The sequence below is a fragment of the Bos javanicus genome, chromosome 23 (genome assembly GCF_032452875.1).
Source record: "Bos javanicus breed banteng chromosome 23, ARS-OSU_banteng_1.0, whole genome shotgun sequence".
In the NCBI taxonomy this organism is placed as follows: domain Eukaryota; kingdom Metazoa; phylum Chordata; class Mammalia; order Artiodactyla; family Bovidae; genus Bos; species Bos javanicus.
This window is the reverse complement of record NC_083890.1, coordinates 13,785,033-13,812,223: the sequence shown is the minus strand read 5'-3', so window position 1 is coordinate 13,812,223 and position 27,191 is coordinate 13,785,033. Positions and strand designations below refer to the sequence as shown.

The 27,191-nt window shown below is 49.2% G+C and overlaps 1 protein-coding gene across 8 annotated transcripts in view; it reads right to left on the bottom strand.

Annotated features, from left to right (window-relative positions):
• DAAM2 (dishevelled associated activator of morphogenesis 2) overlaps positions 1–27,191 on the bottom strand; it is a 136,194-nt gene that overhangs the window by 80,905 nt on the left and 28,098 nt on the right. The window contains exons 1-2 of one of the 8 annotated variants that reach the window (XM_061398083.1): positions 8,515–8,602; positions 7,608–7,741 (exon numbers count right to left, since the gene is read on the bottom strand). The exons of 4 other annotated variants lie outside the window; for them this stretch is intronic. The gene's annotated coding sequence lies outside the window, so the exon portion shown is untranslated. Of the gene's footprint in view, positions 1–7,607; positions 8,213–8,514; positions 8,603–27,191 lie in introns of those variants that run through there. 3 more of the 8 variants (XM_061398088.1, XM_061398084.1, XM_061398087.1) reach the window with 3 other exon arrangements.

Here is a 27,191-nt window from a genome sequence, read left to right as displayed (position 1 = left end):
ACCACCCAGAGCTGGCCAGATGCGCCACCCTGCAGACAGCAGAACCCAGAGAAGGGAGGAGTGTTGGCCAGCCCAACTCGTTACCTCCCAAAGTCACTGGTCAAAGATGCCTCGCCTCTTCCCCTGGGGAAGTGATGGGGAGGGAAAGGTCAAGGTTCTCCACCCCCACGTCCATTAAAGCCTGGCTCCGTCCTCGGTCCAGACCAGCATTTCTGGGGGTGGTATCAGGGAATGAGTGGCTTTAATATCTGATGGTTGTAAAAGTTCCCTGGGTGATGCTAAGGTGCTGTGAATATTGAGTAACCACTCTTGGGGAGATCCTCTCCTGGAAATGAGAAGCCACAGAGATGCTGCCCTCTAAGGGTGGGGGTTGCTCCTATTTCTCAACCAGGGAAACAAGGTCTGGGTAGCCTTGGGCATCTAGCCCACTGCCCGGAGCCAGTCAACAGAATCCTAAGGATGAGTAATAGCAGTAAATGAATCCGCTTTCTCCAAATCTTGGGTGGACTTGGAGGTTGATCAGCCAGGTTGGAGCCAGATCAGCTAAACCAGTGGTTCTGGAATCTCCTGGAGGGATTGTTAAACGCAGCTCAATGGGCCCCACTCCCAGAGTTTCTGATTCAGAGGGAGGGCTGGGCAGCTGTGAGAAGAGAAGGGCACAGGTTTGTCAGTTGGGTAGATCTTTGGCACCACCATTAAGGATGGCCTTGCCTGGGGTTCACTCAACCTCTCGGGGGCTCGCTTTCTTCAAACAGCCATCATCACAGGAACAATGACCTCGTGTGCTTCCTGTGAGCTGAACCAGTACCCATGAAGCACCTAGTGTGGAGCCTGGCACTTAGTGGGACTGAGGATAAATGTCGATGTTGATTATTATTTGTAGATGATGTTGTTTTTCAGGGATGGCTTCTTTGAAAAGACTGGGAGGAGGTTTGGGGAGGCAGGCAAGAATACCAAGAGGCAAACAGCCAAGACTGGAAGGATGCAGAGGGGAGCCAGAAACAGAGAAGCCAGTGCGCAGAGGGACAAGCAAACTGTGCAGAGGCGGGGGTCTGCTGCAGACCTGGCTGGGAGAGAGGCTGGGAGTCAGAGTTGCCCAAAATAGAACTCCCTCCTCTCCAAGTCTTCAGTGCTCTCCCCCTCCCCCCTCCCGATCTCCCTGGGCCACACTCCACATGCCTCTGTCCAGACTCATTTGTTAGAACTGACCCCCCCACCAACTGCACCCCCACCCCTGCCCTAGGGACTCAAGGAATTTTAGCAATGTGTTCAGTTCCAAGTGCTGGAGGAAAAGCAGCACAGTAAGAAGGGAAAAACCCTGTCTCTAGGCATGTGTCTTTGTATGGCTATCCACAGCCCCCCAAGTCTTCCTCTCCCCTAAGAGACGGGCATTCGGAGTCAGCATCTGGTTAGAAGGATCCAAACCAACTGGTACCAATGGCCTGCCTCCCCTCACCCAACCACAAAGCCCTCCCTGCTATCTCTGCCAACCCATGTCCTTCCCTCTTTCATAACTAGACTCAAAGCTCATCTCCCCAAAGTCTTCCCTGAATGAACCTCACTTGATTGTAAGAGTTTCTTCCTCCATGTATGCATCCATCCACCCATCCATTCATTCCACAAATGTTTACTCAGCATCTGCTCTTGTAACAGAGGAGAACAAACCTGACTCCATATTGGATCTGTTTCTCTAACCCTTGTGCGCTGTTGCCGGTGCTTAGTCATGTGGGCTCTGTATGTGTGTAAAAGAATGTCGCCTATAGCCTGAAATACACATAACAGCCCATTCTCAAGGCTCTGACCTTTAAAGGTAAAATACTTTCCCATTCATACAGAGATAAAAAGTAGAACAGAAAACGATTATCAATAACTAATTAATGTGGATATTTATAGACATACTGGGATCAGACCTACATGGACAGCTGCAAGAACCAAGGATTACTGCACCAGGTTTGCAACAGCCAGCCACACCCTCTGCTCTTTGGATATAAAACAAGCCTGAATTCTAACTCAGGTGAGATGGCTCTTTGGGACACTAGTCCATCATCTTCTCAATATGCTGGCTTTCTGAATAAAACCTCTATTCCTCGCCCCCCAGAATCATCTCTTTTGATTTACTGACCTGTTGCGCAGTGAGCACTACAAGCTTGGACCTAGTGACCCTCTGACTAGGCACGTGCAAAGAGCTCTAGAGTGGGAGCTCACAGTCGAAAGGAGATAACAGTGTCCCTTTGACATGTTCAAGTTCACGCTCATGCTCTTCAATCCTCTTTTTAGCATAAGAAGAGACCTCCCAGCCAGTGGTGAGACAGCATCCTCTTTGCTTACACACAAAAATCACACCAAAGAAAACACACCTGTGTAACATACTTTATGGTTCCATGTTGCTTTCCATCCTGTGGACTTTAGAAACGTGTCTGAGCCTCAGTGCATGTCATCTTCAGTAACTCACTCAGCCTCTGTATCTGGCATCTTAGGGACCATCTTAACTGACATCAGTTGACCTGCTCGGATGAACCAGGCAGGAAAGATAAGAGCTGAATAAGGTACGTTCCTGAGCACCTAATGATGACAGTCTAGTGGGAGAGCCAGGCACGCAATAGCTAGTCTAGCACTGTACGGGGTGGACACAGGTAGGCACTGTGATATGAGTGGAGAGAGGCATCTGCTGCAGTCTGGTTGTTGACCAGGAGGAGACCAGGGAGGCTTCCTGGAGGAGGCAATGAAGAGAAGTAGTAAGTCTTAAACTGAGCCTGTGCAGGCTTGGTTCCTGCCATTTCAGGTCATCTTAACCACGTCTCTCACTGACTTTGCTTCCTTCCCTTCCTTGTCCCTGCATCTCAGAATGTCCTGGGTATTGGGGCTTCTGGGAAAATGAATCCATGTGCATGTGGTCAAAGGGAAAAAATGTTACAATACCAATAACTTCATTAGGTCATAAAAGCTAAATATAAAAGGAAAAGGTTATTTCCCCTGGCTATTTTTAGTTGGTGCTCAGATACCCTCCTTGGCTTATTTAACGCCAGTGCAACCAGGGGCCAGAGCTGAATTTTCAAATGTTGCACTGCGGTCTTCAGAGCTGGAAAACAGCTACTGGCAGATGGAAAAGGGCAGGGCTTCATCTGACTTGTGAGCTGAGTCAGGGCTGTACCAGGCTCTGCACAAAGCAGCTACAGCTGTGAGTCAAAGGCCTCTTTAGCTAGGGAAGCTGAGTGAGGAGGAGGCTGTCACATCACACTTTCTGTCAAGCACAGTCATCCTCCCAACAGGTAGTAAAAGTCATTGCTTCCAATGCATGCAGGGGGCACAGGTTTGATCCCTGGTCAGGGAAGAACTAAGATCCCACACCCGACAGAACACGTCAAAAAAACCAAAATAAAAAAAAACAAGAAGGATGAAAGTTTTTACATACCTAGGAATAGGAAAGAATCTGAAGACAGCGCTTGCTAACATGGAGTGAGATTTTCTATGACATGAGAGGTTTGCCCTGATATTCACCCCTGGCTGAGTCAACTTGAAGCCAATCCCCCTTTCTCTGGGGAGGATTATATGTTATTCAAGGGGTAACATTTTATTTTTACTGAGGGCTAACGAACTTCGACCGCAAGACTCCTTTCTGAGAAGCAAAGGCCCTAGGAATAGAATGGAGCCGAGAATCCAGAATTTCAGCTTCTAAACTTGGCTCTGCCAGGAACCCACTCTAAAAGCTTGGGAAAGTTTGCTTCCTCAAAAGCCTCATTTTCTTTGTCAGGACAGGTCATACCCCACAGTGCCGTCATGAGGAGTAACTGACAAATTCAGGAATAATATTGCAGGCCAGATACAGAGTATTTTATGAGGAAAATATTTCCCAATATATTTTGCCTCTGGGAGATCCAGATGTTTAATTTTTTTTTCTCCTTTTCCCCTGTACCCTTCTGATTGCTGTTGTGGGTTTGTTGATTTTGGGCCACATCATGAGGCAGTGCAGGGTCCCTAAACCAGGGATCGAACCTGTGCCCCTTGCAGTGGGAGCCAGGAGTCTTAATCACTGGATCACCAGGGGAGTCCCTCCCATACCCTTCTATTAATATGAGAGCTAAGCCATGGCCTTTTCTCTGGTCAGAGAAGATTTATAACCACCCCCCATCAACTCCCCTGCAAACAAAAAGGTCAACCGAGCAGAGAAGGGTCACTAAGAAGCAATGTTGTTTACTCTGGACAGGAAGAGGAAATAGAGAAACTTTCTAGGATTAGGAGGGGGAGGAAGTAAATGAGCAGGATTTCACTTCCACACCTGGGAGGAGGGACATGATTAGAAAGGAGCCAATGACTTGGAGAATCCTAGGAGAGGGACCACACACCTGGGGAAATACCACGCCCCTTGGAGAAGCCCCATCTTCAGCTGAGCTCAGAGCAACAGGGCTCTGCCAGGGGCAGGTTGGGAAGGACCGGGGAGCTGTTCTCGGGCCTGCCCAAGAATGGGCCTCACAATAGCTGGACACTCGGGCCCCCTAGGGGAAGGTGGGTGCCTGGGAGAGTGAGGGACCTGAAGAAGCCACGGCTTCAGCAACAGGTGCCAGGTAACCCTTTAAAAGCCCCGGGGACAAGAGCAGACCCGGCCCCTTCAGCGGATTTCGGTTTGTTGACTACAAACTGGCCCTTGCCAAGAACAGCTGCCAGCGACTGAACAACAGTGCAGGCATCTGCCATGTGCTGCTGCAAAGACTGAACCCTGTGCCTCGGCAGCTGTTGACCTTCAGCCCCCCCGGGGAGGGGTCAGGGTGCAGTGACGCACTCTGTGCTCCACGGAAGCTGGTGCAGCAGTTCTTTAGATAGGCAGATATCTCAACTGATGGCATGATCCCAATCTTTGCATCTCTTCGTAACTAGAAAAGGACGAAATCTCTTCATGGTGACATCAGCTCTTGGTGACCAGCAGAAAACCTTTTGTAAAGTAAGCACTTGATTGTATTGAACTGCCCCCCTCACCAAAATCTTATATATTGACCTTCCCCCACTGTCTTTTTGGAGTGGTCTCTCGGAGCTATCTGAGGTGCTGTTTCCCAGGCTGCAGTCCTCATTTTGCCGCAAATAAAACTGAATTCGCAACTCCCAAGCTGTGCATCTTTTTGAGTTGACAAGCTCCAGGATCCTAGACGCAGAGGGAACACAGAACACCTCAGTGCGCGTCAGCATGGAACCTGTGGCCTTGGGAAAACTGGAGCTTCCCCAGCGAGCAGATCACTAAGGAGGGGGGCCCTAGAAGACTGAATCCTGACTTCACTGGACCATAAGTCTCTGTGTATCACATCACAGAAAAGATGAAGATACCTTTATTGACCAGGCTAAGGTTTTTGTATTGCAAGTGATCAATTCCAGCAATTATTTTTCTTGCATGTGTGAGTAATGTACACATGTTCCCCAGCCATTTCAAGAAGTCTGCAATAAATGTTAGCTGCCTTCATCATCATCATAACTAAGTTCTCCCCAGACTGATATGGAGGGAGGGCAGGTTAGAACAAGAGCAAGAAACAGTCCTACTTATTTCAGATCTGAGTCCTCTGGGAAGTTAAGGAGCCTGGAGGGACCAGGAGAGGAGAGAAGAACTGGGTAGGGTGGGGCGGGGGGGAGAGCACATCTGGAGTGTTTACTGTCTATTATTTTCTGCAAATCTACTCAAGCCCTCCCTTCTCACTCAGGTTTAACTCTAAAGAATCCACCCATTGCTCTGCTCTTTCCTCCCCCGCTCAAAAGGGCTGCAGAGGAGAGAGCACCAGGACGCTTGCCCCCTTAGCACCTGCCTGACCTGTCTGAATAGGGTCCTGCAGGCCCACTCCTCTGCCCACCCACTTACTGTCTGTGTAGCCCTAGAAGGGGAGCAAAATGGTAATGAGCCAGAACTCAGGTGGCTTAAGTGCAGATGCCAACACCATTGACCGGCTATGTTTTCTTTGGCAACTTAGTTTGCCTCCCTGTGCCTGTGTCCCCATCTGAAAATCTAAATAATAGTAATTTGCCTCCGAAGGTAGTTGCAGGGATTAAGTTAGTGGGTTAGTGGTCTGGGTCATGCCTGGCTCCCAGCAAATGCTGTGTAAGTAGCAATAACCTTCTCAATGAGATTACTTAAAAAAAGCCTTCTTCTATGTGCAAAAAAGGGAAACTTCCACACTGTTCGTGGAAATATAAACTGGTATAGCCACTGGAGAAGGCAATGGCACCCCACTCCAGTACTCTTGCCTGGAAAATCCCATGGATGGAGGAACCTGTTAGGCTGCAATCCATGGGGTCGCTAAGAGTCAGACACGACTGAGCGACTTCACTTTCACTTTTCACTTTCATGCATTGGAGAAGGAAATGGCAACCCACTCCAGTGTTCTTGCCTGGAGAATCCCAGGGACGGGGGAGCCTGGTGGGCTGCCGTCTATGGGGTCGCACAGAGTCGGACACGAATGAAGTGACTTAGCATAGCATAGCATAGCCACTGTGGAGAACAGTATGGAGGGCCCTTAAAAAGCTACAACTAGAACTATCATAGGATGCAGCAATCCTGCTCCTGGGCATATATCTTCAGAAAGCCATAATTCAAAAAAATACATGCAGCTCCATGTCCACAGCAGCACTGTTGACAATAGCCAGGACATGGAAGCGACCTAATGTCCATCAACAGAGGACTGGATAAAGAGCTGTGATATGTAAACACACAATGGAATATTACTCAGCCATAAAAATGAATGAAATCATGCATTTGCCCCACCATGGATAGACCAAGAGATTATCCTACTAAGTGAAGTATGTCAGAGAAAGACAAATACCATATAATATCACTTGAATGTGGAATCTTAAAAAATGATACAAATGAACTGATCTACAAAACAGAAAGACTTACAGAGAAAACAAACTTAAGGTTCCCAAGAAGAAAGGTGCAGAGGGAATAAACTAGGAGTTTGGGATTAATATATACACACTACTATAGATAATGAAGATTATCAACAAGGACCTACTGCATCGCACAAGGAACTCTAGTCAGTATTCTATAATAACCTATATGGGAAAATAATCTGAAAAAGAATAGATATGTGTATATGTGTAACTGAATCACTTCCCTGTACATCTGAAACTAATACAACATTGTAAATCAACTAGATTCCAATATAAAATAAAAATATGTTTAAATGAAAAAATGTTTAAATGCAACAAATACAATGATGAATATGCAACAACAGAATTAATAAAAGTTTAAAATTTAAAAAAAAAACCTCTCCCAACACCATCCACTCCCTTTTCCCTCCTCCTATCTTCCACATAGACTTATCACCATACGAGATGCTATATATATTATTTTCTATCTCTCCCTGTTTGTCCATCATTTTTTTGTCCATCATTCAAGGTGTATCCACAGGGCCCAGAATTACTGCCTAGCACACAGCAGACCCTGTAATAAAGGATGAATACAGGAACTTTCCTTACTAATTGTATAACCTTAAGCACGTTACATGGGCTTCCCAGGTGGCACAGCGGTAAAGAATCCACCTGCCAATGTAGGAGGCGCAAGAGACACAAGTTCAATCCCTGGGTTCTGAAGATCCCCTGGAACAGGAAATAGCAACCCACTCCGGTGTTCTTACCTGGGAAATCCCATGGACAGAGGAGCCTGACGGGCTACAGTCCACCGCGGAGTTGGATACTACTGAGCACCACCATCAGCATAAGCAAATTCCGTAACTCCACACACCTCAGTCTACTCATCAGAAAAACGGGGCTGACATGAGGATGAAATGAGACAACATTTGCGAATATGTCCTCTCCAGTCCTTGGCTCATGGTGGATGGATGCCAGCTGATCTGGGAGGGCCAGCCTCAGCCTGGCTCAGGCAGGGCCTGCAATGGTTAATCCCCAGATCTCTTCCCCCGTGGCAAGGCAAGGCTGGACTGCAGGGCCACTGGCAACTGTCCAGGTGGCGGACAGATGTCAGAGGTGGGCGCCTATGGAGCTGCCCTGGTCCTGATGCAGGGGCCTGACCCAGGCAGCTGGAGTCTCTCCCCACCCCCTCCTGCTGGGAGACACCGCCTGGGCTTAGAGCGTTTCGGGTGTAGGAGCCAAGTGGTGGGAACCTCCGCCTGCCTGGGTCCCACGCCACATCCTGGCCTTGGGGGAAGTGGGCCCAAGGCTGGGCCTGACTTCCCAGCCGTTCCCAGGCGGCCTGCTCTCCTGCAGGCCCAGCTGGGCGGACTGAACCGGAGGCCCACAGGGGCAGGTCTGTCCCTCAGCACTGCCTCGTCCCCACCCACGAGGAGGGAGACACAGGCCTCAGTAAGGAGGGTCCGTGTTCACGGCTCAGCTCTGTCGGCCCTGAACCCTACCCGCCTTCCCAGCCCAGGGGAGGGAGTGTGTTCAAAGGCAGATGAGCCTCAAGCGGCCAAATTGCAGAGAGGACACAGAGGAGCTGACTCCAGCCAGGGTCTTCTCCCATTTCCCCCAGTTTTCCAGCTTTCCAGCAGCTTCCCCAAGAGTTCACCCCACTCCAAGACTCACCCAGAAAGAGAAGAGAACAGATGTGCAAGCTGAGCGTGGATGGGGAAGATGGATAAATGAAACCAAGCATTTACCCCATGGCTTATTAATTCTGCAGTCACATGTGGAAGCCCCACTCTGTGCCAGGCACAGCATGCTGCAGGGGTGTGGTCATGAATAGAAGGCAGAACTGGGGACTTCCCTGGTGGTCCAGGGTAAGACTCCATGCCCCCAGTGCAGGGCAGGTGGCGGGGGCAACCTGGCTTCAATCCTTGGTCAGGAAACTAGACCCTACAAGCCCAGGCTGCAACCGAAAGACCCAGAATGCTGCATTGGAAGGACTGACGCCGAAGCTCCAATACTTTGGCCACCTGATGCCAAGAGCCAACTCACTGGAAAAGACCCTGATGCTGCGAAAGACTGAAGGCAAGAGGAGCAGGGGGCGACAGAGAATGACATGGTAGGCTGGCATTACCAACTCAATGGACGTAAGTTTGAGCAAGCTCCGGGAAATACTGAAGGACAGGGAAGCCTGGGGTGCCACAGTTCATGGAGTTGCCAAGAAGTGGACACAGCTTAGTGACTAACCAACAAAATACTGCAGCAAAGACTCCGCAGCAAATACATAAATATTAAAATATATATATAGACCTGGTTATCAAAAAGGCTCTCGGTTGGTCAGGGAAAAAAGGTCCACAGTTAAGCAGGTTGGGGAGAGGGCAGAGTTGTGCAGGGCATGGTGGGAATCTAGGGGAGGGGTCTCTAACAAGCCCTGGGGAAGGAGGGAGGGTTGAGAATCTGTGCTTCTGGTAGGCAACATCTTGGGGAAGAATGCAGGGACTAATGAATGGAGCAAGGATACCCCTTACCAAGAGGCCAGCTCAGAATAGCCTTGGAGGGGGGCACCGGCCTCAGCTCCCATCCTCTTGATCTTCCGGGACTTTCACTAGGAAGTACGCTTCCCCGAAGGCAGGGACATGGTCAGGTGGCTCCCTCAGAGCTTAGAACCGTGATCACACGTGGGAGGCACTCAGCAAATGGACCTGGAAATGCTGGAGCGTAAACAAACTCACTCCTGACGCTCAGCAACCCCTTCTCTCCTCTGATCCTCCTGGCCTTCATGCAAGCTGGCATTGCCCAGGTTTCTCTTGATGAGCATGGAAAGTTTGACCCACTAGAACTCTCTAACGGGTACCAAGTTAAGTCGTCTCCTCAGCCTCCATCACAGGTGTTCATCACAGGCACAAACAGTCTGGTTTTCCCCAAGTGCTGCTGGAATCCCAGGCTGCTGGGGACGATGGCCAGGAAGAACTGAGAGTTGTCACACCTCGGTCCCTAGAGAAGGACAGCACAGTGCTGCCTCCTACACCAGCCCTGGGCTCCCTGCACGCCCATCAGCCCAGCTCTCAGCCCCTCGCACGGAAGGGTATGGGGGAGCAGGGGACTGATCAGCATGCTCTGTTCAGACACCACTGTGGAGCTGGGCCCTGGGGAGATGGCCCAAACACAAACCACTCCTGCCTGCTTGCTTCTCAGTGGAAAACCGCAAAGAGCCCAGGTTCCCTTCACTTGTCATTTGGCCAGTGTTTAATTAAGACCTACCTACTATGTGCTAGAACCTGTCACTGGGAGTAGGAAAGCCCAGTCAAAGCTATTGGAATCCTTGCCTCTGGAAGCTCCTGGTTTAGCGAGAGCCAAGCAAAAGAGTGGTTTTCAAGCAAGCTACTAAGTGCCTCATCACCGGCAGGTCTGCCTGGCAGAGGAGGAGAACGTCATCTCCCTGAAACCAGGGGGAGCGGGGTGGGAGACTTTATAGAAGCGGGGGGAGTGTTTGAACTGAGCCTTAAAGGAGGGCTAGATACCTCACCAGGTATCAATCTTCAGGCAGAGGGGACCGAGGGCAAGAGTGAAGATATGGCTGGTGAGAGGATGGGCCTGCAGAGATGGATGTGGCCAGACCTGAGAAGTAGCCTGGGGCTTGGTCTTGAGAGGACCACCCTCCTTGGTCTCTGAAACTGGGTTTGGGATTTTCCAAACTCTCCTTAGGTCCACTAAGAGGATCCACGCTCAGACCAAGGACGTCAAAGGGAAGCACATAGAGACAGAGGCCCTGAATGGCAGCCCAGGCTCACGCCCCACAATCAGCCAGGCACAGGGGTGTCTCAGTGGACCCCCACTCAGAGAGCCAAGGCAAAAGGGCCGCTGTTCTCTGGAGTGACCAAGTGCCATTCCATAAGCTCAGGTGCAAAATTCCGACCCTGGGAAAGACTACTCTGTTCTGCTTCTGGATGGTTCCACCTCTTTCCCCTCCCTCCCCACTCCCCCAGCCTGTGGGTGAGGAACTGGACTCCTCTCTTCTCTGATTATCCTGCAGGGGGCTCCCTCAAGGATTTTGGAAAGCATGCAATTTTTTAAAATTTATTTATTTTTAATTGGAGGATAATTTCTTTATAATTTTGTGTTGCTTTCTGCTGTATATCAACATGAATCAGCCATAGGTATACATATGTCTCCTCCCTCTTAAGCCTCCTTCCCACCCTCTAGGTTGTTACAGAGCACTGGTTTGAGCTCCCTGCATCATACAGCAAATCCCCACTGGCTATCTATTTCACATATGGTGACGTGTATGTTTCCATGCTCCTCTCTCACTTCGCCCCACCCTCTCCTTCCCTCCCTGTGTCCACAAATCTGCTCTGTCTGCATCTTCACTGCTGCCCTGCAAACAGGTTCACTCTTTCTAGATTCCATATATATGCATTAATACACGATATTTGTTTTTCTGTCTGACTTGGCTCTGTATAAAAGGCTCCAGTTCATCCACCTCATTTAGAACTGACTCAAAGTCAGAGAAGCACAGGATGCTGAGAGTGGAGGTGACTATCCTTTCCAAGACCACTTTACAGAGGAGAAAACTGAGGCCTGAGAAGCAAGGCCACTTGCCCCTGGGAAAAAGCAAACTCATGAGAGCCCACGGCTAGAATTCCATCCTCAAATTCTCAGCAGCAGACAAATCCTGGTTTGGTTCTTCAGTTCTTGGTTTCCTCTAGTTTCTACTGAAGACAGTGTATATAAAACAGCAACTACAAAAATGTCGTAAATAAAAAAACTCTGAAAATCTTTACCCAGATTCCTCAGTGAATACTTCCCTAAAGACTGTGAATCCTGTGAGGGCCTTTCCCTTTGGAAGATATTCCCTAATATTCTAGAAACAAATTCACAACTTCTTTTGGTCTTTATCTCAAATGTTCTCTTTGAAGCCCGGAGGATGTTTAGAAACTCTTTAAAGAAGAGACGGTCTTCCCAATAGTCAGTCTAAAAAGTTCTGACCTGCCGAGTCAATGTTATAGAATGCTGTGACTTCACACACAATTAGCATTATTCATCTACCATCAGTACACTGTCTCATATTCCACGCCTGATTTTAAGTATATTTTCCTTAATTAAAAAAAAAAAATTTCTCAATTTTTGCATGCAAATGGTCCTAAGGCAAAGTGAGAAAAATTAGCAACAGAAGTTGAAAGCAAACAAATCCACCTGATGTCCAGGGATTTGGGAGTTTGGGGAGGATCAGGTGGCATTTTGAATAGGTCTCCCAGGAAATAAGAGCTATTGATCATATCAGCTATACAACATAAGGACTGATTTGGAAATTAAAAGGGAAAATAAGTGGGTGGGGGGCAGGAAGCAAGGGAAAGAGGGAAGAAATAAAAAAAACAGAGAAAGATCTGAAACTCCCCCTCAAAATCTCAAATGACTTGTGTCCCACTTTACAGCACCACAAGGATTCTCACTTTTTGAGAGACGTGCTTTCCCCAAATGACCGTTCCTGCAGAACATGGCCTTCCCTGTGAGTGAAGCGTCATTACCTGGGGAAAGCAAGGAGCCCTGAGATTCCCCAGGGGATAAAGGCAAGGGTCTCGAAAGTCAAAAAATATCTGCCACCAACTGTTGATCATTTGGACAGTTAAACCAGATACGGAGACCCTACAACCCTGCAACCCCTTCTTCCCCAGGCTGAGCAGAAGCTAATCACGTCTTTGTTATTCCTCCCCAGCATCTTTTCAGGGAACCAGATACCTGGCCAGCAGGCAGGATGGAACAAGACAGACATACAGTCGGGGAGGAAGCCAGGTTCCCTGAGCCAGGCGGGGTATGCACATGTCTTATCCAATATTTGGAACATCCCTGGTGGCTCAGACAGTAAAGAATCTGCCTGCAGTGCAGGAGACTCAGGTTCGATCTCTGGGTTGGGAAGATTGTTCTTCTGGAGAAAGGAATGGTTACCTACTTTATTATTCCTGTCTGGAGAATTCCATGGACAGAGAAGCCTGCTGGGCTGCAGTCCGCAGGTCACAAAGAATTGGACACGACTCAGCAACGACTGAGCGACTGAACTGAACTGAAGCAACTAACACTTTATCCAATGTTTACACACACCTACACCTTCTGGACACACATTCTATGTGCGCCTCATCCCCATTTCCCACTAGAAACCAGGTTCACAGAGGCCACATGATTTTCCCTGGACTGCTGAGTAGCGGCAGAGCAGGACTGGGTCTCCATCCTGCCATCCTCTGCCCAAGGGCAGCACCGCATGCAGTGTCCAGGCTGGGCAAGAGAATCCCACTTCCACGGAGCTGTGTGACTTCACGGTGGCTGCAGGGCCAGCACATCTGGAAGCGAAGGCACAGGCTGGCCCCTCAGCAGCAACACCTGATGCAGCTGTGCTCCTGTGCCGCCCAGAAGCCCAACTCCAATCCCCGCAGATGTCAAATGACACCTCTGTCAGGGAAGAGCACTGGTGGAGGCCAGGCATTACTACCAAATACCCTAGAGAGTGTGGGCAAGGAAGAGGGTAGGCTGGGCAGCTTCTGCAGCAATAGATTGATATTCAGCTACATTTCCCTTAAGAAAAGATACCCTTTTAAATTCACACCAAGGCTCTGCATAGGTGAGCAACAGCCCTGACTGGGGGTTTCCCCCTTGGCAGGTCAGCCCAGTTAAAGCCATCCCCAGACCACCTCAGGAAGCTGGAATAACCTGGTTCTGGAGAAGAAGACTGGCAAATTCCGGGCTCTCGAATCCTCTTCTGCTACTCTCATCCCTCTGGCTTGTATCCATCCTCCATCCGTTCAGAAAACACCCTGAGAAGGGCAGGTGGAGCAGAAATTCACACTCTGGGCCCTGCCTAGAGTCGGCTGCCCAGGATGCAATTTCAGAGCATCTTCTCTTGCTGAGAAGGCACGGCAGCACCTCTCTGGCTCACCTTGCCTACAGAAGCTGGGAGGCCTTTCCTGCACACAGACATGCACCTTCTGCCCTGAATCTGCAGAACCATCGCAGCAAGGGATTCAGGGCTTGTTTTCTTAATTAACTGAAAATGCTAACACAGGAGCCCGGGAGTTGGCAGGGGCCTGGCCTTCAGCGGCTACCAGAGAAATTTTTGCTTTGAAATCAGGATCTCTCGTGTCCCCACTTGGGCCCCTCACAGGATGTCAAAACAAACAGGGTCACCTGATCACGGGGTGCAGGGAATGGGGAGGCTCAGGTTACAGGCCCAGAGATGGATTTGGCTCTGGGATGTTTCAGGGCCTGACACGTGACGAGGTCTTGATTTCCCAAAATGGCTCAGCTAGACCCCAGAAAGCCACCAGCTGTGGCAGGGCCTCTGGAAGTGGGGAAGGGACAGGTCATGAGCCTTTGTGCCAACAGGACTTCCTGCCTGCCTGCTGCCTGGCAGGCACGGAGCCAGGGATGAGGGAGGCAGTGGAAATAGCCAAGTCTATCGATTCCTGCCCTTGAAGAGATACAGTGAGGGACAAATTACTAAAGTGCAGGGTGTGAAGGCAAGTATGAAATGACAGTCACAGAGGAGAATTCGCTGTGTTGGAGAGGGTTCAGGGGTGCAGGGTCATGGCAGGACACAAAGAGGAAACAGCTGACCTGAACTAGGAGTCAAAATCTTATGAGTAAATAGGACTGGGCGGTGGGGGGCGGGGCGGGGCGGTGATTGGGGGGACTGCACAGGCAGGGGTTCAGAGGCAGGGAAGAGATGAGTAAGTTCAAGGAAGGGCAGGCTGGGTGGAGTGGCTGGAGAGTGGGGCTCATGGGAGGGATGAGAAGTACGCAGTGCCGAAGCTGGGCCCAGAGATGTAGAAGCGGGTGGGCGCAACATGTTAAGGAGTCCAGCTGGCCACGGGGAACCAACTTGTTAGAGTCAAGTGAGAGTGACGGAGACCTTGTGAACCCCAAAGTCAAACTCTGTGCTCTCAGGACTTCCCAGCTCGCCGACTCCTAGTGCAGGAGCTGGATGGGGCCAGAGAGAGGTCTGGAGAAAGGAAGCCCAGGATGATCGGTCAGGATCCAGGGAAAGGACAGGAACCAGAGGATAAAGATAATGAGAGCGTTGCTCACAGGGAGGTGTGACCACAAGTGACCTCACAGCGAGACCCAAGACCTCAGCAGGAAGAGGAAGAGGAACAAGAGGTGGACGAGGAGGAGGGGGCTGTCTGGGTCCCGGGTCTCGTCTCTGGCCACCTGCCCTGGGGGGCTCTCCGATACACACCAGGTGCCGGCCACCTGGCCCCATATCCAAGGGCCGAGGCTCGAGGCCAGCACAAGGCGCCTGCTCGTGTCCAGGGGGTCGAAGCCTGGGTTGCATCCACAGTTCCGGACGTCAGGGAGCCTGCTCTGGCCTTCTCACCCAACGGCTGGACCCTGGGAGAGGTCTGAAGTTCTGGGGTGGCCAGAGAACACCCCTCTTTGGGAGGAAACCACACAGCGCTCTCAGGAGGCTTGGCACTTTCCCTTCCCAGCCTCTGCACAAGCTGCCCCATCTGGAAAGACTTACAGAGGAGCATCCATTTGCTAGAGGTCAGAGAGGGTGTGTTGGAAATGGGGCTCCCTGCCCCTAATTCAGGGACTTTCCTCTTTCCTGACTTGCATGTTTCTCTCTGAATCTCTGGGCTGGGTGCCCCCTGATCCTGCGAGATCAGAAATGCACGTTGCTTCACTCCCCCCGCCCCAGACTGAGTCCAGTTTACTCTGTCCCCAGGGGGAGAAGGGATGTTAAACCATCTCTTCCCGGGATACCCTTACTGCACCTCCCCCTCCCTGCAGTAGAGTCAGTGTAGCCTTTCTTAATCTTTGGTATTTGGGCCTTCCAAGCACACAATGCAGAATCCGGTTTAAGAAACAAAGCATTAACGTTAAACACTATCATTTTAGGAAACCACTTGGGGCCAACTCGCACAGAAGCATAAACTCGGGGACGAAAACCTCAGGCCAGCAGTAGGTTCTGTGATGCCCATTCAGATGATTCAGAATGAATGCATTCATTTTTAAGATTATTATTAAAGTGAAAACAAAATGAAACATTTAAGGCAAAGAACATTCTCAAGCAGAGTTCTCAACACAACTCTTTCCCCAGGGTCGCTGGGTTCATCTGAAAGACTCTGCCTGGGGCTGAGGACTGGGCTGTGGGGTTAGGCTGGTCAGGCTTTCCCCAACCTAGCGCCCAACCATGTCTTCAGTGCCCCTCAGAATCGCTGGCACACAAAAGGCTCTCGGGCTCAACATTTTTAAACCAACACAGGAATGAACCATTGAATAAGCGAAGACGTTCAAGTCCTGATTCTGCAATTTACCAGCTCTGTGTCCTCAGGCAAGGGCCTTCACCTCTCTGAGCCTCAGTTTCTTCATCCATAAAAATCTCCAGGGACTTCCCTGGTGGTCCAGTGGCTAAGACTCCACACTCCCAATGCAGAGGGCCCTGGTTCAAACCCTGGTCAGGGAACTATATCCCACATGCCGCAGCTAAGTGTTCACATGCCTCGACTAAAAGATCCCACAAGACCCAGCGCAGCCAAATAAATAATAAAATAAATATCTTTCTAAAAAAATCTCCAAAACTCTTCATGACTCAAACAATCACTGAGAGGATGAAACGAAATGGTACCCCAAAAGCCCTTGGCACTATGATTGGCACATTCAAGCTACAGAATAAATGGTAATTATTATTGTCACTTGTCAAAGACAGCTTTAATCTCGTATCCAAAACATCTTTCCAGATCTTCACACTCTGCCAACTCCATCACGGCATTTTTTTTTCCAATCTCAGTAAACCCTCAGCCACAGCCTGGCACAAGATGGGACAGAGGAAAGGACTCTCGGAGCAGAATTTGGCAGCGAGCATCTCTGATCTGGAGCTCAGGGACTGAACCTGCTTCTAGCCTGCATCCTCTGTGGGGGTCGCAGACCCCAGCCCTCCCAAATATACCTGGGCATTCTCAGCTAGGCAGCTCACCTGTGCCCAGGCCTCAGGAATAGGGCTGGGGGACCTGCAAAGTGGGGAGGTACCAGCTCAGTCCCATTCTGCCTGGGGACCCCTCCCCCACGCCTTCTCAGGCTCAGCTGGGCCAGCGTGGGCCTCCCCCCAGGGCAACGTTCCCAGGCTTCAGAACAACAGGCCTTCATTCTTCCCAACCCTGGGCAGACCTGCCTCCTCCCGCTCCAGCCCTGCCTGCTGTCACTCACGGGCAGCTGACCGGGCCCAAGGGCCCTGGAGACCAAGCCCAGGGCCTGGTCTGTCCCCTTCTTGCCCCTGAGTCCCCAGCTGAGACAGAATCACGGTGTCACACATTGCCTTTGGCCTGGGGCATCTTCGCACACAGCCCTCCCAGGCCACACTTTGTTTTCCCCAAATGAGAGAAAACTAACATCTGCCCCTCCTTGATCTTCACCCCTCGGGCCTGGCTCCAGATGTTTCCAGATGTCAATCCTCAGCTCCCTGCCTCAGGGATGACAACCACTAGGAGGAGGGGTGGGGCTGGCCCCAAGTCCAAGGCTCCCTACCCACTGGGAATCCCAGCCCTGCACCCCCCACCCCATCTCCTTCCCACATTTACCCATCAGATTCCATCCAGCAAGAATCACCAGACTCAATCCCAAAACTGCAATCCACAATCGGAGGTTTCTCTCACTTCCCAAGTTTATCCAGCTATTTTCTAACTTTCTTTTTAGGGATCCTGAGCTCAGTCTTTAAGAATGATCCTTGTATGTCCCAGAGCCAGGGCAGAGGGATGGGAGCCCAGGACTGCAGTGGGGGGCTCTGGCCAGAAAGTCCTTTCTTGGGCATGGATTCCTGGGGGTGTGCACTTGATGCAAAGCAGCCTCCTTCCTAGGGAGGGTCCAGCCCACAAATCCAGCCCAGGAGGGTCCCAGCTGCAGCCTAAGGAGGCACTCAGCAGGGGAGGCAGGACTACCAGTGGAGTACACAGCTTGCGGCTGCTTTCTTAAAGGGACAGCCTGCCTGGAAAGCCCATGGGGAGAAATATACACAGGAAGGAGGCTGTGGGGATGGTGGAGCTACTCAGGGAAAAGCTGGCAACAAGCACTAGGACCCTGGCTTGTTCACAAGCCTAATCCTGGGACTTAACAGGCTTGACCTTCTCCTGCTGTGTAGGACAATGAGACAGAAAGACAGTTCTCATAGGCAGAGTTCTCCACCTGCAACCACCCCCCCAAACCTCCCCCTATGGCGGGGGGGGGGGGGGGGGGGCGCGGGGGGGGCGGGGGGAGGGCTGGACTCACCCAGAGGGCAGTACAAAAAACCCATAACAAATGTGAACCACTTCCTGTGTGCAAGGCCCCTTCCTATGTCCTTTGCACCAAAGAAGTTATTTGGTCTTCGCTCTTGAGTGTGTACACATGCCAGTGGTACCAGGGGTAAAGAGCCCGCCTGCCAGTGCAGGAGATGTAAAAGACGCAGCTTCAGTCCCTGGGTCGGGAAGGTCCCCTGGAGGAGGGCGAGGCAACCCACTCCAGTGTTCTTGCCTGGAGAATCCCATGGACAGAGGAGCCTGGAAGGCTACGGTCCATAGGGTTGCCCAGAGTTGGACACAACTGAAGCGACTTAGCACACACATACTTGAGTGTGGAGATGCTGTTATTTTCAATTTTACTGAAAATTTTACATCGATTTTAGTGATGAAGAAATTGAGGCCTAGAGAGAAAACTGCCAAACTTTGCAGGTAGTGAATGGAAATATTTTGGGTTTGAACATACCTGGTTCTATTCAACTAGTTTTCCCTAAAGGGGTCTAGGGGAACCTCCCTATATCAATAGACAATGCAGATGAAGCTCCTACTAGGGTCAGGTTCACACAGTGAGAAATGTGCAAGACAAGGTGAAGTGAAGGTCATTCAGTCGTGTTCCACTCTTTGTGAGTCCATGGATTGTAGTCCATGGAATTCTCCAGGCCAGAACACTGGGTAGGTAGCCTTTCCCTTCTCCAGGGGATCTTCCCAACCCAGGGATCAAACCCAGATCTCCCACGTTGCAGGCGGATTCTTTACCAGCTCAGCCACAAGGGAAGCCCAAGAATACTGGAGTGGGTAGCCTATCCCTTCTCCACGGGATCTTCCTGACCCAGGAATTGAACCGGGGATCTCCTGCATTGCAGGCAGATTCTTTACCAACTGAGCTATGAGGGAAGCAAGATGAGGTATCTACCCTCAAAATGCTCGCTGGAAGTAATTACCCAAATAGCAGCACCAAACTTGTCTGGAAGGTAGAATTTTTTTTCTGTATTTTTTCCTTCTTCTTTACTGTTTTCCTACACTTTCTAAAATAAGCACTTTTTCCTTAAAGAGTTGGACATGACTTAGCAACTGAAAAAATTTTAAAGAGAAAACTTTAAAATAAGATTCTCCCGCCTATCTCCTACTTGAATGTTTCAAATGACCAGACGAGAGCAGGGAGACCTCTCTATTCCATGTGGAAGTTCTAAGAGGTAGGAGAGTAGCAAAATGAATACGACAGTGCGGCAACTCTAATGAAATCTACATTTTTCCCATTATCAATCTACAGGTAGCTTTTCAATAGAATTAGAGCAATAGCATTTTTTTTTTCCAGCCAAAACTGAAATTAGAAAGTTTTTCCACATCTGGTAATTAAAAGAAAACAAAACCCAGCGAACACCCAACTCCTATGCTATTCCAGACCCTTCACAATGTGATCACCAATGCCCTGCTGCTCTCCTCTCACTTGGTCCCATTCGCCTCACCCAGCAGCCAGGTTAGACTTCCCGAGGTCTCCCTAAGCCTAGCCAGCACTCTGACCCTTGCTTCTGCAGAGCCTTCTGCCTACGTTGCCCTTCGCTTCCTCCTACAAAGTCTTGACACTACAACCCAGCTTGTGGTCACTGCTCCTATGGAGGCTTCTACCCTGATGAGCACAATCGATTGATCCCTTCTCTGAGCTCCTATAAGCTTTGCCCATCCAGAGCTTGCTGAGATCTGGCATCATGGTGTATTCTAATGAACTTACTGTCTCTGTTCACTTTTCCATTCCTAGCACCAAAATCGGAGAAGGCAATGGCACCCCACTCCAGTACTCTTGCCTGGAAAATTCCATGGATGGAGGAGCCTGGTAGGCTGCAGTTCATGGGGTCGCTAAGAGTCAGACATGACTGAGCGACTTCACTTTCACTTTTCACTTTCATGCATTGGAGAAGGAAATGGCAACCCACTCCAGTTTTCTTGCCTGGAGAATCCCAGGGGCAGGAGAGCCTGGTGGGCTGTCGTCTGTGGGGTCGCATAGAGTCAGACACGACTGAAGCAACTTAGCAGCAGCAGCAGCAGCAGCACCAAAATATCTATGGAATAAGGCAGCACACGATGATCTTTTTTTAAGGGGGCTATTGTGATCCTCTAATTTCTGATTGAAAGAAACAAGTTCCTTCAGAGGAAACATTCTTTTTTTTCTTTAATATTTATTTGGCTGCGTTGGGTTCTAGGTGCACCACGTGGGGCAACGCGGCACATGGATTCTCCAGCTGGGGTGCATAAGCTTAGCTGCTCCACAGCATGTGGGATTTTAGTTTCTGGACCAGGGACTGAACCTGCATCCTCTGCATTTCACAATGGACTCTTAAGGAAGAGGACCCCTGCTGCTGCTGCTGCTAAGTCGCTTCAGTCGTGTCCGACTCCGCGTGACCCCATAGACGGCAGCCCACCAGGCTCTCCTGCCCCTGGGATTCTCCAGGCAAGAACACTGGAGTGGGTTGCCATTTCCTTCTCCAATGCATGAAAGTGAAAAAGTGAAAGTGAAGTCACTCAGTCGTGTCCGACTCTTAGCGACCCCATGGACTTCAGCCCACCAGGCTCCTCCATCCATGGGATTTTCCAGGCAAGAGTACTGGAGTGGGGTGCCATTGTCTTCTCCGAGAGGACCCCTAGGGAGGTTCTGATATTAATTAATGTTTGGACAGCATGTATAGCTTTCCAGGTCCTTTCTCAAACATTATCTCACTTGAGCTATAAAACAACTGGTTGGGGTGGGTACTGGAAACATCGGATATGAATACTGCAACAACAAGTCATGTTGAGGTCCTTAAAACTCTGCTCTTTGGATGTTAGGTTTGCCTGGATAGCCATAAAGGGCTGGCCTGGCTCCCAGACCCCACTTTTAGGTAAGATGGATGGTTCCCATCTCCCAGTCCTGTCCTCTGCATGCTTCCCAGAACTCCATCCAGCTCGACACATCCTCGTCCTGGGCTCCCCCACCAACCGGGAAGGGGGATGGTGCTTCCAAGCTGGGCTGAAGAAGGGATTCTCTCTGGGCTCATGAACACAGCATGGGCAGAGCACTAACAAGGCCACAGCTTCAAGTGAGAACCCAGAGTGATCCTGCCAGTTTCAAGGAGGAGAACCTTGTTATGCAGCCCCCACTGGACCCAACCAGGCAGCCAGTCCACAAACCCTGGCTCTGGAGGGGGCGGGTCACTAGGAGAGGCTGTGGACCAAAGATGCCCAGAACGTTGGATCCAGAAGGAAACTTAGAGATCCCAGGGCTCAGTGCCCCTCTAGATAGCTGGGGAAACCAGGCCCAGACTAGGGAGGGACTTGTCAGAAGTATAGCGAGCGTGAGTGGCAAAGTGAGGGCTAACAATTCAGCCTTTTCTCATCCAAGCAAGAAAAAACACAACCTGAAGACTCTGTACTAAAAGAAAGCCACAAAGGCCAAATTACTGTTTCAGGGTATTCTTCAAGTACACAACATGCAAGGATTCTTGAATGCAACACCACACACAGAAAACAGTAAAGGAAATAGTAAAGAAGTAACAGAGGAAGACGTTTAGTAACAATCTTAAAATTTAGTACCCCTGGAGGCCCGGACGTGTCATAACCCACCCCTCATAACCTTTCCTGTGAGCGAAGAGGGCAGGCAGGTCTCAGTCTAAAACTAATTCCACATCAAAAATAAACAAACAACCCAATCAAAAAGTGAGCAGAGATCTCAATAGACATTTCTCCAAAGAAGACATACAGATGCTCAAAAAGCGCATGAAAAGACGCCCAGCACTGCTAATTATTAGAGAAATGCAAATCAAAACCACAATGAGGTTTTATCTCACACTGGTCAGAAGGGCCAGCATTGAAAAGTCTACAATTAATAAATGCTAGAGAGCATGTGGAGAAAAGGCAAGCCTCCTACACTGTTGGTGGGAATGAAAATTGGTACAGCCACTATGGAGAACAGTATGGAGGTTCTTAAAAAACTAAAAGGAGAGTTGCCATATGATCCAGCAATCCCACTCCTGGGCATATATCTGGAGAAAACCATAATTTGAAAGGATACACGCCCCCCCTTCACGTTCACTGCAGCGCTGTTTTCAATAGCCAAGACATAGGAGCAACCTAAATGTCCGTCGACAGAGGACTGCATAAAGAACGTGTGGTACATATGTACAACGAAATACTACAACAGGCATAAAAACTGAAATAATGCCATTTGCAGCAACGTGGATGGACGTAGAGATAATCATACTAAGTGCAATAAGTTAGAGAAAGACAAATATCATTACATCACTCATACGTGGAATCCACTTTTTAAAGTGATGCAAATAAACTTATTTACCAAATAAAAACAGACTCAGAAATCACAAAAGCAAACTTGTGATTACCCAAGGGGAAAAGATGGGGGTGAGGGATAAATCAAAAGTTCAGAATTAACATATATGCACTATGATATATAAAATAGAAAACCAATAAGGGCCTACTATATAGCAGAGGGAACTCTACCCAATATTCTATAATGACCTAGATGAGAAAGAATCTGAAAAAGAAGGGATATATGTGTATGTGTCACTAATTCACTCTGCTGTACACCTGAAACTAACACAATATTGTAAACCAAGGGGCGGTTTAGTCATTCAGTCATGTCCAACCCTCGTGGCCCCATGGACTATAGACCGCCAGGCTCCTCTATCCATGGGATTTTCCAGGCAAGTATACTCGAGTGAGTTGCCATTTCCTTCTCTAGGGGATCTTCCCCACCCAGGGATTGAATTCAGGTCTTCTGCATTGCAGGCAGATTCTTTACTGATTGAGCCACCAGGGAAGCCAGGTTAATCAAGTATACTCCAATAAAATAAAACAACTGAAAAATAAAATGATTTCTACATCAACTTTGCAGAAGGCATTGGAATGGGGACCACGTAGACTGAGGCTTTCTTTCATCCTCAGGTAACAGAATTCACAGCTGTGATCATTACTGGTACTTCATCAAATATCACTGGTTTCCACTCCTCCCTCCAGGCACATAATAGACCATACATCCTGGACTCTTGCATCTGAGTGGGGCCATGTGACTAATCCTGGCCCATGACTTGACAGAAGATGCTGAGTGCTAATGATGGTTAATTTTATGTGTCAACTGGGTTAGACCATGGTATGATCCCAGATATTTGATAAAACTAGATGTCTGCATGAAGGTAATTTTTTTTTACATAGGATAAACATTTACATTGGTAGACTTTGAGTAAAGCAGATTACCCTCCATAATGTGGGTGGGCCTCATCTAATCATCTGAAATGAAATGGCCTTAAAGAAAAGATGGACATCCTCCAAGAAGGAATTCTGTTTCCAGACTGTCTGGATTTGAGCTGCAACACTGACTCTTCCTGGGGTCTCCAGCCTGCGGGGGCTTCCCTGCCCCCACAGTCAAGTGAGCCAGTTCCTTAAAATAAATAAATGACAGGAAGGAGGGAGGGTAAGTAAGGAGGAAGGGTAGCGAGGAGAGAGGAAGGGATACAGGGATAGAGATATACACATCCTATTAGCTCTCTCTGGAGAACCCTGACCGATACAAGCATCAGCAGTGATCTTGATTCTAGAGCATCTAATTGTCAGAACCAGATCCTCTTCCCCTTTGGTACAGCAAATGCCTTTGGAGGTGCCTGTTCTGCCAGGCTTGGTTCCTAAATTTTACTATAATGAGTATAGGTCTTACGTTGACCCACTACAAACAAGTAGCGTGAGAAAGAAAGAAACCTCTGTTGATGTCACTGAACTCTGGGGACTCTGTGTTACCACAGCATAATCTAACTCATACTGGCTGAAGTACTGGCTTTTCCTCTTAGATTCGAGATGCTAGAATGTAAGGGAAAGAAAAAAAAACCCAAAAAAGTAATGGAGTCATAAAAGGATTTTCATTATGGCCTCCCACGGAGCCCCAGACACACGGCTCTTCCTCTAGTTTCCTGGGAAGTCGTAACGCAGAATCCAACCTCAGTCATGTACATGCACCAAAGGTACAATCTCCCTGGTGAAAGAAACTTCCCTAGAAAATGTTCAGAGTTCCACTGAGGAATCTGACCCTATGCCTGGAATGGGAAACTCGCCAAAGAACAAAAGTTTCCACTACGGCAACAAGAATGTTAAACACGATAAAAAAATTTTTCTCAGTAAGAAAAATGAGACCGTGAGTATTTATAAGCCAAAACCCAAAGGCCATTCCTAGTTCCTGTGAGGTTTCCTGCTGTAGCAGGGGGGTGGGGTGGGGGCTTGGGAGTCAAGAAGCAGATTAAACAGGTACTGGGGAGAGAGCGAGATGTCCTTGGCTCAAACACAGGTGGGTTAAGTGTGGAGCCTTTCAGGAAATGCAGTTACAAAGTGTTGGTGATTCTCCCTAGGAATCGCTGGTGACCCAGGACCTGCTGGGACTCTGCTAATGCAGGTGACCCCGGTTCGATCCCTGGAGGAGGAAATGGCAACCCACTCCAGTATTCTTGCCAGGGAAAACCCTATGGACAGAGGAGCCTGGTAGGTTATAGTCCATGGGGTCGCAAAAGAGTTGGACACAACTTAGTGACTAAACAATATCAACAACCATAAGTACCCTCCAGAGGTAAACTCTGGGACTGAGAGTAAGGTATACTGGATTTAAACTGCTACAGAAGAGTTAGCTTAGACCATTCTCAACTGAGTGTGTGTTGGGGGTGAGGGTTGGTGGCGGCCAGTTCTAGAGACACCTGGCAATGTCTAGAGACAACTCTGGTGTCACGACCAGGGAATGCTACTGGCCTCTAATGGGCAGAGACCGATGATGCTGCTAAACATCCTATAAAGCCCGGAAAGATGCCACCCCTCCTCAACAAAGGATTATCCAGGCAGTATCAAGATTGAGAGGCTCCGGTTGAGACTAAACCCCTAGCTGTACAGGTGTGATAGGTTACAACAAACAGTAGGAAAAACATTCACAGACAGATGTTCTGTCTGTGAAAACATTCACAACATGCTCTGACAGATAAGATAAGCAGATCCAACTCAATATTCATATACATATATAGATAAACCAAAGCTGACTGTGCCGCTAAGGCCCTCTGAGAGGTACCATAATGTAGTTCACACGCGAAGGGAAATATATTTCCCTGCTGCTCTCTCTTCCCTGATAGGCAGGAAGCCAGGGTGAAAGTCAGACGAGAAGGGCCGTTATTCTAAAGTTGTCAGATTTACAAAGAAGGCAAAGAGAAAAGTTTACAAGTAGGGCTGGAGGAAAGGTAGCCAAACCACTCGGCAAAATAAAGAGGGAGCTGGTTACGTTTCTGATGAGCCCAAGAAAGGAGCAAGTTAAAAAGTCCAAACCATAAGACTGCTCCCCAAGCAATCAGCCCCTTAGAACAAGGCTGTCCAATCTTCAATTTCAACTGTTTGCATTGTTGTAACGTAAACACCATCCATTTCCTCAAATCTCCTTAAAGTTTACCATGTTCACAGAGCCCTTGTGTAAATGGTAGTGTGTGTGTTGGGTAAATCAGGGTATAAGGACTCAATTTCACATCTGGATCAACACAGTGAAAAAGAGAGTCTGCTTGCACAAAACCAGCAATAAGAAAAGTGAGCGTTGACTGCAGGCTTACTATGTGTCAGGCACTGCTCAAGTAGTTGACATGCAAACACACCAAAGGCTCCCAGCTGCCTTGTGGGGAATATGATGTTAACCTTATTAGGGATAAGCGGTCTGAAGGAGAGGGAATTTAAGCCACTCAGGGACCACAGTGAGTAGAGGTCGAGAATTCAAATCCAAGTGGTCCAGCTCCAGAGCCCATGTTCTTAACCTCACAGCCACCCTTGTTCATGACTCACAGTGATTAATAATCTTAATTGTGCGTTGCATGCACACAAACACTATGTCATGTCCAACTCTTTGCGACCCCCTGGGCTGTAGCCCACCAGGCTCCTCTGGCCATGGCATTTTCCAGGCAAGAATACTGAAGTGGGTAGCCATTCCCTTCTCCAGGGGACCTTCCTGACCCAGGGATTGAACTCGTGCCTCTTGAGTCTCCTGCTTTAGCAGCCAGATTCTTTACCACTGTTCCATACTAGTTGGATGGAAATAGCAACTCAGAGCTGGAGGTGACAGGAAAAACTGAAGCCATCACCTCTTACTTGGGAATCTCTAGGCCAGCGGTTCTCAACCCTGACTGTGATCAGGATCACCTACTGGGCTTGATAAAACACAAACAGATTGCACCTGCTGCTTCTGATGCGGCAGATCTGGGGTGGGGGTGGGGGTGGGGGGCAGGGTAAGGACTTGCATTTCTAGCAAGCTTTGGGGGATACCGATTCTGCTGGTCCAGAACCACTGTTTAAGAAACACTGCTGGTTAGGAGGAATGTGGGGCTCCCTGTGCTTGGGGGGCAGGGTGCTGGATCCAGCTAGTTTATTCTGAATCTCAGAGACAGGGCTGCTCGGGTGACATCTGGCCATAGTATTATCTACTGTATAGCTGGAACCTGGAGAAGGCTAATGCCGAAGGGGATGGAGGAAGGGACGGACAAATGGTGATTAGACTTCAACCTGGAAGACTTCCTAGAGGAAGAGCCTAGTGGTGAGACGTGGTGACACTGGACTTACTGATTTGATGCCCACTCTAGATACCAGGACTGAGGCTTTCGAGTTCCCTCCCTAGGGAGAACACCATCAGTTACGTGCCCTCCCTGGAACCACTTGTCTTAACCACCAGTGGTTAAGAATCCATCTGCAATGCAGGAGACGGCCCGCCGTATGGGAGACATGGGTTCGATCCCTGGGTCAGGAATATCCCCTGGAGAAGGAAATGGCAACCCACTCCAGTTTTCTCATCTGAGAAATCCCATGGACAGAGAAGCCAAGTGGGCTACAGTCCATGGGGTCACAAAGAGTCAGACACAGCTGAGCGACACCACCACTCGAATCTGCAGCCATGAGAGGCTCTTTTCTCAACTGAGCATCTTTCCTTGCACTGACCTGAGATGCTCTGGAAAGCAGAGCTGCCCCAAAGTAGGAGAAGATGAGCAGCTGAGCAGCTGCTCTCACTGTCTGTATCCTGGGATCCCCCACCTCCCAAAACAAAACCTCACTAGCATGTTCTTC